General features: G+C 39.8%; 1 non-coding gene across 1 annotated transcript; it reads right to left on the bottom strand.

Annotated features, from left to right (window-relative positions):
• Positions 1-10,748: 10,748 nt before the first annotated feature.
• Trnak-cuu (transfer RNA lysine (anticodon CUU)) lies at positions 10,749-10,821 on the bottom strand. The gene has a single exon. It is a non-coding gene; the product is annotated as a tRNA-Lys (tRNA).
• Between the last annotated feature and the right edge of the window lie 2,001 nt (positions 10,822-12,822).

Here is a 12,822-nt window from a genome sequence, read left to right as displayed (position 1 = left end):
TAAGAGGTAATAAGTTCATATCACTAAGTACCTACATTAAAAAAACCAAAAAACTGGAGAGATCTCACACTAGCAACTTAACAGCACACCTGAAAGCTCTAGAAAAAAGAAGAAATAACACTCAAAAGGAGTAGATGGCAAGAATAATCAAACTCAGGGCTGAAATCAATAGAATAGAAACAACAAAATAATACAAAGAATCAATAAAACAAAGAGTTGGTTCTTTGAGAAAAATCAATAATATTGACAAACCCTTATCTAAATTAACTAAAAAGCAGAGAAAGAATATCCAAATTTACAAAATCTGAGTCAAAAAGGGGGACATAACAACAGACACTGAGAAAACTCAGAGGATCATAAGGACATAGTTAAAAAAACTCTTCCAAACTCAGAAATATAAAAGAAATGGATAATTTTCTCAATAGTTACCACTTACCAAAGTTAAATCAATTATCAGATAAAGAATTCAAATAGACCTATAACCCTCAAGGAACTAGAAACAATCATTAAAATCTCCCAACCAAAAAAAGCCCAATACTCCTCAAAATATTCCACAAAATAAAAACAAAAGGAACATTGCCTAATTCATTCTATTAGGCCACAGTTATCCTGATACCCAAACCATATAAAGACCCAACCAAAAAAAAAAAGAGAATTACAGACTATTTCCCTTATGAGCATAGATGCAAATATACTAAAAAAAAAAAAAAAACTTGCAAACTGAATCCAAGAGTACATCAAAAAGATGTACTATGATCTAGTAGGCTTTATCCCAGAGATGCAGGGATGGTTTAACATATGTAAATTGATAACTGTAATGTACTATATAAACAAACTGAAAGACAAAAATCACAGGATTATCTTATTAAATGAAGAAAAGACCTTTGACAAAATCCAATACCCTTCATAAGAAAAATCCCAGAGAAACTAGAAACACACAGGACATATCTCAACATAGTAAAGGCAGGTTACAGCAAGCACACAGCCAACATCAAATTGAATGGAGAGAAACTTAAAGCAATTCCACTTAAATAAGGGACAAGACAAGGCTGACCACTCTCTCCAAATCTATTCAATATAGTACTTGAAGTCTTAGCTAGAGCAATAAGACAACTGTGGGAGATCAAGGGGATACTAACTGGAAAGGAAGAATTCGAAGTATCTCTATTTGCACATGATATGATAGGACACATAAGTGACCCAAAAATTCCACTGAGGAACTTTTAGAGCTGGTAAACACTTTCGGCAAAGTGGCTGGATATAAAATTAACTCATTAAAAATCAGTAGCCCTCCCATATACAAATGACAAATAGACTGAGAAAGAAATCAGGAAATCAACACATTTCACAATATCCCCAAATAATATAAAACATCTTGATATGACTCTAACAAAGCAAAGCAAGTGAAAGATTTGTATGAAAAAATACTTCAAATCTTTGAAGAAAGAAAATGAAGAAGATATCAGAAATGGAAAGATCTCCCATGCTCATTGATCAATAGGATTAACATAGTAAAAATGGCCATCCTACCAAAAGCAATCTACAGATTCAGTGCAATCCCCATCAAAATTCTAATGCAATTCTTCACAGATCTTGAAAGGATAAATTTCAGTTTCACATGGAAACAGAAAAAAAAACCAGGATAGCTAAAACAATCCTGAACAATAAAAAACTTGCTGGAAGTCTCACCATTCTAGATTTCAAGTTGTACTACAAAACTATAGTAATGAAGACATCATAGTATTGACATAAAAACAGAGATGTTGATCAATGGATTTGAATTGAAGACCCAGGCATATGTTCATACATGTGTATACACCTAATTTTTGATAAAGACACCAGAAATACACACTGGAAAAAAAGACAGCATCTTCAACAAATGGTGCTGGTCAAACTGGATGGCTGCATGTAGAAGAATGCAGATAGATCCATACTTACCACCCTGCACAAAACTCAACTCAAAATAGATCAAAGACCTCAACATAAAACTAGATACCCTGAACTTGATAGAAGAGAAAGTGGGGGGGTACCCTTGAACACATTGACATAGGAGGCAACTTTCTGAACAAAACACTGATAGCACAGGCACTAAGATCAACAGTTAGTAAATGGGATCTCATGAAACTGAAAAGCTTCTGTAAGGCAAAGAACATTGTCAATTGGACAAAGAGGCAGCCTATAGAATGGGAAGAGTTTTACCAACTCCACATCTGATAGAGGTGTAATATCCATAGTATATAAAGAACTCAAGAAACTAGGTATCAAAAAAAAAACCGAAATAATCAAATTTTAAAAATCAAGTACAGATCTAAACAGAGAATTCTCAATAGAGGAAACCCAAATGTCTGAGAAACATTTAAAGAAATGTTCAACATCCTTAGCCATCAGGGAAATTAAATCAAAACTACTTCGAGGTTTCATTTTATACCCAACAGAATGTCCAAAGTCAACAGAACAACTGACAGTTCATGCTGGCAAGACTGTGGAGTAACGGAAATACTCATCCATTGCTGGTGGGAGCATAACAAAGTCTTATATCTACTTATGGAAATCAGTGTGATATTTTCCAGGAAGATGGGAATTGATCTACTTCAAGATCCAGCTATAGCACTCTTGGGCATGTACCCAAAAGACATTTCACCCTACTACAAGGACACTTGCTCAACCATGATTGCTGCTCTGTTCATAATAGCAAGAAGCTGCAAACAACCTAGATGTCCCTTAGCAGAAGAATGGATAAAGAAAATGTGTTACATTTACACAATGGAATATTACTCGATTGTTTAAAAAAATGACATCATGAAATTTGCAGGCAAATGGATGGAACCAGAAAAAATCATCCTGAGTGAGGTAACCCAGATCCAGAAAGACAAGCATGGTATGTACTCACTCATAAGTGGGTATTAGCTGATAAGTAAAGGACAATCATGCTACAATCCACAGACCCAGAGAGGTTAAGTAACAAGGAGGGCTCAAGGAGTGGGGCAAATGCATGGTTCTCCCTGGGAAGGGGGAAATAGAGTAGATTTTATGGGTTGACCGTAGGTGGGGGTGAAATGAGAATGAGAAGATCAGGTGGGGAGGGGGGAGGGAAAATGAGGTTGAGGGAGAGAATGCCAGAAAGACAGCTAGAATTCAGGGGCATGTGTGGGGTGGTATGAAAAACTAGTGCAGTAGAAACTTCCTAAAATATATGATAGTGATCCTAATGAAGTCTCCAAATAATGAAGGAGGCAGAGTCCCAACTATCCATCTCTTGTCACTAAATCAAGCTTCCAGTACCAGGGCTGGGTTACATTCAATTGAGCTTTTGGTCAAAAGGGTCCTATGGGAATGCCCCAACAATCCAGGCTGTTGCCAAGACTATAGGTTGCTCTCCCCAAGTGACAGCAGATTAAAAAAAAAAGTCAGCAACATGGAAGAAATAACCAACAAAGAAATTGAGATTTTGGGAAAAAAATAGAAATTTTTTAAATGAAAAACTATGAATCAAACTAAAACTAAAAATAAGCTTGCAGAGCTATTCTTTTGAATATATCTTTCTCATTTTTATTAGTTGTGAATTCCCACAGTGCACACAGGCTTGCATGGTGCTGGAGAAGTAGCTGAGAGTTCTACATCCAGATCAGCATGCTGGAGGAAGAAAGAGCACCACGGCACCTGGCTTGGGCTTTCTGAAACCCCAAAGCCCACCCTCAGTGACACACTTCCTCCAACAAGGCCACACCTACTCCAACAACTGTTGGGGTTCTGAGTTAAGCAGTTTGATCAAAGAAAGACAGACACTGCAGGATGGAGCAATCTCTGATGGACTGAATGCCTAGCAGCTTCACAGAAGCCTTTTTATTGTTACACAAAAGGCACTTACTTCTAGCGAGTCAATTTCCACATGCAAAACCTCTGATCTAGGAGTCCCCTGAAGGAACCATTACCTAAGCAATTCTAAGACATATAAGACTTCCTGGTTTTTCAGGTATGTCTCCAGACTAAGTTATGCAAAGGCTTTGTGAATCCTTCAGGAAAAGCAACTCCATGAACATCAGCTAATAATCACTATATGCAAAAGGTTACTTCAAAGCCTAGATATCATCACTCCAGAATTCATGCCAGATACAATGGCTCTGTTGAATGTCTCACTACAATCAAGGTCACACCTACTCCAACCAGGCCACACCTCCTAGTGCCACTCCCTAAGCATTCAAATACTTAAGCCTATGGGGCTCATCTCATTCAAACCATCACAACAATTTACTGAGGAACCTACTCTTGAAACCTCAATCCTCAGTACCAGTCAGAGAGGAGGAAACAAACTATATTCAAAAGAGGCTTCTATTTACCACCTACTAGACACCACAGGCTAACAAATGCAAACCCAGTTCTAGGAACAGATTACCTACTTTGGTGGTGTTGGCCATTGAGGTCCCACAGACCTCTAAGTGTTATAGGCTACTACCAAAGCTTTTAGTTACTTTCAAGAACTTGATGGTATGACCCTAATGATGAAGACACAACATACTTTAGTCATATAATAATGGAAATCTAGCTGATGTGTACATAGAAGCTTCTTTCTAAACATCACAAAATATCTAAACAAAATCACAAAAATTAATCAGTTACTTATATTTCCATGTAAGACCTGAAAATTTGAAACTGCTAGGGGAAAACAAAGGTAAATACTTTAAGATATAGAAATAGCAATTATTTTCTGAACAAAATTCCAGTAGCACAGGAAATGATCCCAAGAATTGACAAATGAGTTACACAAAGTTGAGATTTTTTTTAGATCAAAGAAAGCAATCACAAGTATGAAAAGACAGTATGATATAGACTATATTTCTAACTATACATCAGACAGGTGATTAATATTTAGGATACATGAAGAACTGAAAACATTAAACACCAAAAACCTAAATTATCCCATCAATAAGTTGGTCAGCTAGCAAACTGATAAAATAATTCTCAATAGAAGGTATACAAATTATCAATAAGTGGGAAAGTATCCAATATACTATCTGTCAGAAATACAAATGAAAACTACTTTGAGATTATGTCTTGCTCAATTGGAATAGCTAATATCAAGAAAATAAAAGACAATAAATGCCAGTGAACATGTGAGGAGAGTGGAACCCTTATTATTGGTATAGCTACTATGAGAATAAAGATGGATGTTTCTCAAAAAATTGAAGTAGAGCTACCAAATGACCCAGCTCTTCTATTCTTGGTTATATACCCAAATGATTCTAAGTCCTGCCTCTCAGAGACACTTGCGTGCACGCGCGCACGCGCGCGCACACACACACACACACACACACACACACACACACACACACACACACACATATATATCACTGCACAATTCACAGCAACATGGAAAGGGAATCAGCCTAGATGTCCATCAATAGTAACCAAGTAACCATTAACTGCCTTGTGAGCCTCTTCCGTGATGTAATGTTCACAGGCCCAATTTTATGTAATTTTTATACACGTAGTCATAGCTACTGTGAGCTCCTGAGTACAATTACCATGCAAGACAGCATTTCACAACACTTACCATGGGCTCTTATATTCTTATATTCTTTCTCCCCACTCTTCTGCAGTATGCTATGAGCCTTGGAGAGGGTGATACATATGTCCTATTTGAGCCTAAACATTCAATAGTCACTTATTATCAGCACTCTGACCAGTTGTGAGCCTCTGTAATAACCAGCACTCACTGCCAAGAAGTTTCTGTGTCCAGAGCCAACAGCAATATTAACATAAGGGCATAAGCATAGTCATTTAGAAGGCAATTTGATGGGTATAATATGTCCATTTAGCAAAATAACAGTAACAGTTTCATCACTAGGGCTTATGACTCAACGTGGACTTTTAGCATGTTTACAATACTAGTCATGAGTTCCTGCCTGTGGAATGGGCCTCAAATCCAATTTGAAAGTTATTGACTACTCTCAGATCGGTTATGTGTCACCATTAAACTAGTGGACCACTCTTACCTGGCAGATTGGTACTGTAGTACATGGGGTCCTCAGCTGAGGAAGATTGTTGATGATTCTTTCCCAGGACCATAGATAGCACCTTCTGGCACTGTGAAAGCTAGCCAACAGCCAAAAATCTTTTACCTCAATTTTAGCTTGATTTTGGTCTATCCTGCATGTTGTATTTTAATACAAGATTGCATGTACCTATACTATCTTCAAACTCACTATGTAGGCAAGGCTGGCCTTGACTTTCCTGATCTCTTTGCTTCTCTCCACCCAGTGGTGGGATTACAGGTGTGAACCACCACACTCAGCATTATGTATGAAAATGTCATAATGAACCATATCACTTTGAATATAGCCTAGTAAAAATGTTACGCATAAAAAGCACATTATTACTGAATCTATTGGGATGGCTAATGATAATTGTCAACTTGATGGAATTTAGAACCACTGTGAGTATTTAGAGTTACTTCTGGGTTTGACTATAAAGATGTTCCAGGGAAGTTTTGGTTGAAGAAGGACCATCACCCTGAATATGTGTAGCACAATCCTGTGGACTATAGTCTTGAACTGAATAGAAAGAAGAAAGCGAGCTGGCTGAACACCAGCATTTATTGCTCAGTACTTCCTGTCTGTGGATACAATAGGACAGTCTGCCTCCTCCTGGTACTATGACTTTCGGATGGACTGTACCTTCAAACTGCAGCTCTAAATACTCCCTTCCTTCCTTAGGTTGCTTTGGTCTGGTATTTTGTCATAACAACAAGCATTGTCATAGACAGCTGATATAATGTAAGTTGGAATAATTACATGGCACAACTTGACAGTGCCTACAAGTAGTAGTATTGGCAGAGGAAAGTGGAGATATGAATGCAGCAGTAGAAGCCCAAAAGGAGTTTCAAAATTATAATTTTCTTTATAGCAATTTTGTATAAACTTAATTCTCAGAATTATCACAATGTCAAAAAACTCCAAAGCAAAACTTTAAAGCCAATCGGAATGTTAGAACAGAGATTGATTTACAAACATTTAACAAAGCTAAGCATGCTTAACATGAGCAGCACATAATCACAACTGTGTGAAGAACTGAAAGAGAAAAACAAGTTAAACTGAGAATCTTTTGATGAGGCTAAAGAGAAGAACTGTAATTAGCTTGGTAAATGTGTTTCTCACAGCGTATTGGGTTAAAACTCCTGAAATCACTTCATATTTTATACTAGAACTGAGTAAGTATATTGTACATAATCAGAATGGGTTTTCTTGTGGCTGAAGAATAAAAGACATATGGTGGGGATAGCTGTACTGCTAGAATGAACTTTGTGGCACTAGGTTAGAATTATTTCTCGTGCATGTATATGATTTTTAGTATAGATACCAAAGTATAGCTGTGTATATATGTATATATTGACATAGAAACATGCTTTTCCATGCTGTATGTCTCAAATAGGCCTGGATATTGTGAAGCCTCAGAAAAACATTTATTTCTCATTGTGTGTGTGTATGTGTATGTGTGTGTGAGTGGTGTGTGTTTGTGTGTGTGTGTGTTTGCGTGTACACACACGCGTATGCATGTGCAAGTGCTTTTGTGTATGCCATGTGCCTATGGAGGCCAGAAGCAGATGAAGGATTCCCTGGAGCTAGAGTCACAGGCACTTGTGAACTGCCCAATGTGGGTGCTAGGAACCAAATTTGAATCCTCTGGAAGAACAGGAAGTGCTTTTAACCACTGAGACAGCGCTCTAGTTCCAAGTTTCTTGTTTTATACAAGATGCAACCCAGGTCTTATATATACTAGGGCAGACATCATCTCTGGGTCATCTTCATTTGAAAATATCATTCTTCAATAGAGAAAAACAGGGCTCCTTATAGAAGGTAGTGGGTTTTTAGTTCAGGTTCAAGGAAACAAAAGTTAACTGCAAAATTAAGATACTGCTGGAAAAAAAAAAAAGTCAACCCAAAGGAAATTTCAATGGCCCAAACTGGAAAAACTGAGTATTTGTATTCATTTCCTAGGAAGGCAGCAACAAATAACCAGAAACTACAGGGCTTAAAATCATGGTGATTTGGTAGCTCACAGCTCTACAAGACAGGTGTCTAAAAGCAGGATGTCAGCACAGTTGCTTTCTTCTGCAGGCTCTGAGGGACGATCTATTTTATAAATCCACCTTAGATTCTAGTAATTATAAGAAAGCACTGGTGATTCTAAGTGGGAGAAGTTTAATTCCAATCTTTGCCATCATTTTCACATAGCATACTTCTCTCTGTCTTCTGTGTGTCATATTCCAAATTTCCATCTATTGTATAATAACACTGCACAAATTCAGTTGGGTAGCTGTTGCCTTGCTTGTTGACCTTGACCAGATGTCCTCCCTATGCTGATTCCCTGTCGGTTTCCTTCCTCCTGAATGCTCACCGGAGGTTCCTTGTTTGTGTATCCTGCATATTGGGCGTTAACAGCTTAGATGCAAGAATGTAGAACATTGGGAGCGAACTTCTGCCCTCCTGGGTTCTCCCATTGTGCTGTAAGCCTGTATTTAAGGTTTCCTCCCTCCTTCAATAAACTGCTGAGACAAATGACCCGCTGTCTCTTGTCTCTGTTTTTTGATCCACAGCCCCTCACTCGGATATGGTGAACAGGTGGTGGTAGCGTGGGCGTTACTGCTACAATTCAGCATACTTGTATTTGAACTGAATTGCATGTGAAAAGACATTATTTAAAAATGAACTCATGGTCTCCACCACCGACTCCCACAGGCACTCCCTGGAAACCTGCTGGCTATGACGGCTAGAGAATCAGATCAGTGCCTTATTCAGCCATCATCAGAGAAGCATCCTCCTGCAGTAGTTGGGAACAAATACAGAGACCCACAGCTAGACAATGTGCAGAGAGTGGGAGACCTTGGAACACTCAGCTCTTACTGGGATGTCTCCATCAAATCCCTCCCCTCAGAGCTCAGGGAAACCTGTGGAAGAAGAGGCAGAAAGAATGTAAGAGCCAGAGGGGATGGAGGACACCAGGAGAACAAGGCTCTCTAAATCAACAGAGTCGATGAACATGTGAACTCACAGAATCAGATGCAGCATGCACAGGGTCTGCATGGGTCTGCACCAGATGGGGTCCCATCACTGCGAGAAGTGTGCACCAGCTCCCATCCCTAAGCCAGAAACTATTGATAGTCACTCATAAGTGAAAAGAAGTTTTCTCCAAAGGAGTCTCACTGGAGATACAAACAACTCTTAAGGAGTGGCCCCATTCCCAGCAGTAAATGGACAACACAAAAAGAACTCAATGGCATCTTTTTTGTTTTATTTTATTTTATTTATTTTACTATTATTCTTTAGATTCCTGTTTATTTTCTTTTTTATTAAAATGTTCAATTTATTTTACATACCAAGCACAATTCCCTCTCCCTTCTCTCCTCCCATTCCCTCCCCCCACCTCCTTCCTACCACCCCCACCCATTCTTCAGAAAGGGTAAGACCTCCCATGGCAGTCAACAAAGTGTGGCATATAAAGTTGAGGCAAGACCAAACTCTTCCCCCCCACATCAAGGCTGAGCAAGGCATCCCATCATAGGGAATAAGTTCCAAAAAAACCAGCTCATGCACCAGGGACGGATCCTGGTCCCACTGCTAGGGGCCCCACAAACAGACCAAGCTACACAACTGTCACCCACATGCAGAGGGCCTAGGTTGATCCCATGCAGGATCCCTAGCTGTCAGTCTGGAGTCCGACATATGAGCTCCCATGAGCCTGGGTCAACTGTCTCTGTGGGTTTCCCTGTCATGATCTTGACCCACCCCCATCACCTTGCTTATATAATCCCCTCTTCCTCTCTTCAACTGGACTCCCAGAGTTCTGCCCAGTGCTTAGCTTTGTATCTCTGCATCTTCTTCCATTAGTTACTGGATGAAGGTTCTATGATGACAATTAGTGTATTCACCAATCTGATTACCTGAGAAGACCAGTTTAGGCACCCTTTCCACTATTGCTAGTAGTCTAATTTGGGGTCATCCTTGAGGATTCCTGGGAGTTTTCCTGGCACCAGGTTTCTCCCTAACCCTATAATGGCCCCCTCTATCAAGACATCTCTTTCATTTCTCTCCCTTTCCATTCTTCCCCCAACTCAGCCATCCAGATCCCTCAAGTTCCTGTCCCCCATCGCTACCCCTCTACCCCCCTCACCCCAGTTTACCCAGGAGATCTCATCTATTTCCCTCTCCAGAGTGATCCATGCATCCCTCTCAGGGTCCTCCTAGTTACCTAGTTTCTCTAGGGCTGTGGATTATAGCATGGTAATCCTTTGCTTTACATCTAATCTCCACTAACGAGTGATTACATACCATGTATGTCTTTCTGAGTCTGGGTTACCTCACTCAGGATGATTTGTTTGGGTTCCATCCATTTGCCTGCAAATTTCATGATGTCATTGTTTTTTTAACCACCCAGTAATTGTAGTGGGTAGCCATTCCAGCTTTGTTCTGGAAGTTCCAACCCCCATTGAGACTTCGGCAACTGTCACGCCTACAAGGCGGGGCCAAGGGAGGCGCCTGGGGACCCGAGATCCGGATCGGCGAACACTCTCTTGGTTCCAGGACCCTGGATGGTTGAGGTAGACCAAGCAGAGCTCCAGAGAACACCGCTGGACTGTGATACACCTTCCCCAGACCCCGCGACCTACCAATCCCTTAATTTGTAAGTTACGCCATTAAATAAATCTCCTTTTAACTACGTGGAGTGGCCTAAATAAGTTCACCAATATCTGGCGCCCAACGTGGGGCTCGAACCCACGACCCTGAGATTAAGAGTCTCATGCTCTACCGACTGAGCTAGTGGGACACAAGGAAAGCGACCACTGTACTCTGCCAAGACAGGGTAAGATGGTCTTTCAGAATTCCTGCTTCTGAAAATGGTCTGTCAGATACTTTAGGCCTGTAGCCAATTTGAATGCACCAACAATGCTGAGAAACATTAGGTGATTGTCCAGGCTGCCAGCTGTCTCGGTCTACTCTCGCAAGATTCCCGAAAGTTGCTTGCATCCATCTACCATTTCTCAGGTACCATTATATTCCTTCTCAGGTCTTTGATGGGATTGAAGACTAGCAGTTATAGTTACAAATTAGTAGATAGAACATATTAAGTATTAGATTCAGGTTCTTTAGGGTAGGACACCTTTTGGAATGATCTTTGTAACATGCCATTTATCTATGCTCTATACTTCTCTGGATTTTAATATGTGTTTCTTGCTTGATATTGTTTGCATTGGTTGTAGTTCCATCTTATCTAGGTCATTATCCCTCATTATTCCTGGACAATATTTGATAACCATTCCTTTGTATATAGTCTTGTATTAGGTTAGAACTTTCTTATTTAGACAAAAAGGGGGAGATGTAGTGGGTAGCCATTCCAGCTTTGTTCTGGAAGTTCCAACCCCCATTGAGACTTCGGCAACTGTCACGCCTACAAGGCGGGGCCAAGGGAGGCGCCTGGGGACCCGAGATCCGGATCGGCGAACACTCTCTTGGTTCCAGGACCCTGGATGGTTGAGGTAGACCAAGCAGAGCTCCAGAGAACACCGCTGGACTGTGATACACCTTCCCCAGACCCCGCGACCTACCAATCCCTTAATTTGTAAGTTACGCCATTAAATAAATCTCCTTTTAACTACGTGGAGTGGCCTAAATAAGTTCACCAATAAGTAATATTCCATTGTGTATATGTACCACATTTTCTTTATCCATTCTTCAGTTGAGGGACATCTAGGTTGCTTCCAGGTTCTGGCTATTATGAATAATGCTGCTATGAACATAGTTGAGCAAGTGTCCTTGTGGTATGTTTGAGCATCCTTTGGGTATATGCCCAAGAGTGGTATTGTTGGGTCTTGAGGTAGATTTCCATTTTTTTGAGAAACCGCCATACTGATTTCCAAAGTGACTGTACAAGTTTGCATTCCCACCAACAGTGTAGGAGTGTTCTCACTCCACATCCTCTCCAACTTAAGCTGTCATCAGTGTTTTTGATCTTAGCCATTCTGACAGGTGTAAGAGGGTATCTCAGAGTTGTTTTGATTTGTATTTCACCAATGACTAAGAAAGTTGAGCAATTCCTTAAATATCTTTCGGCCATTTGAGATTCTTCTGTTGAGAATTCTGCTTAGATCTGTCCCCATTTTTAAATTGGATTATTTGGTATTTTGATGTCTAATTTCTTGAGTTCTTTATATATTTTGGAGATCAGCCCTCTGTAAAATGTAAGGTTGGTGAAGATCTTTTCCCATTCTGTAAGCTGTGGTTTCATCTTATTTACTGTGTCCTTTGCCTTACAGAAGATTCTCAGTTTCAGGATGTTAATGTTTAATTGTTAATCTCAGTGTCTATGCTACTGGTGTTATATTTAGGAAGTGGTCTCCTATGCCAGTGCATTCAAGGCTACTTCCCACTTTCTCTTCTGTCAGGTTCAGTGTAATTGGATTTATGTTGAGGTCTTTGATCCACTTGGACTTGAGTTTTGTGCATGGTGATAGATATGGATCTATTTGCAATCTTCTACATGTTGACATACAGTTATGCCAGCACCATTTGTTGAAGATGCTTTCTTTTTTTTCCATTGTACAATTTTGATTCCTTTGTCAAAAATCAGATATTCATAGGTGTGTGGATTTATGTCAGGGTCTTTAATTCGATTCCACTGATTCATGTGTCATCTATTTTATCCCAACACCAAGCTGTTTTTATTACTAAAGCTCTGTAGTAGAGCCTGAAGTAAGGGCTGGTGATGTGTCTGGAAGTTCCTTTATTGTACAGGATTGTTTTAGCTATCCTGGGTATTTTGCTTTTCCAT

Source organism: Peromyscus eremicus, chromosome X, assembly GCF_949786415.1.
Source record: "Peromyscus eremicus chromosome X, PerEre_H2_v1, whole genome shotgun sequence".
In the NCBI taxonomy this organism is placed as follows: domain Eukaryota; kingdom Metazoa; phylum Chordata; class Mammalia; order Rodentia; family Cricetidae; genus Peromyscus; species Peromyscus eremicus.
Note: the sequence above shows the minus strand (reverse complement) of the source record. Positions and strands in the feature narration are given on the sequence as shown.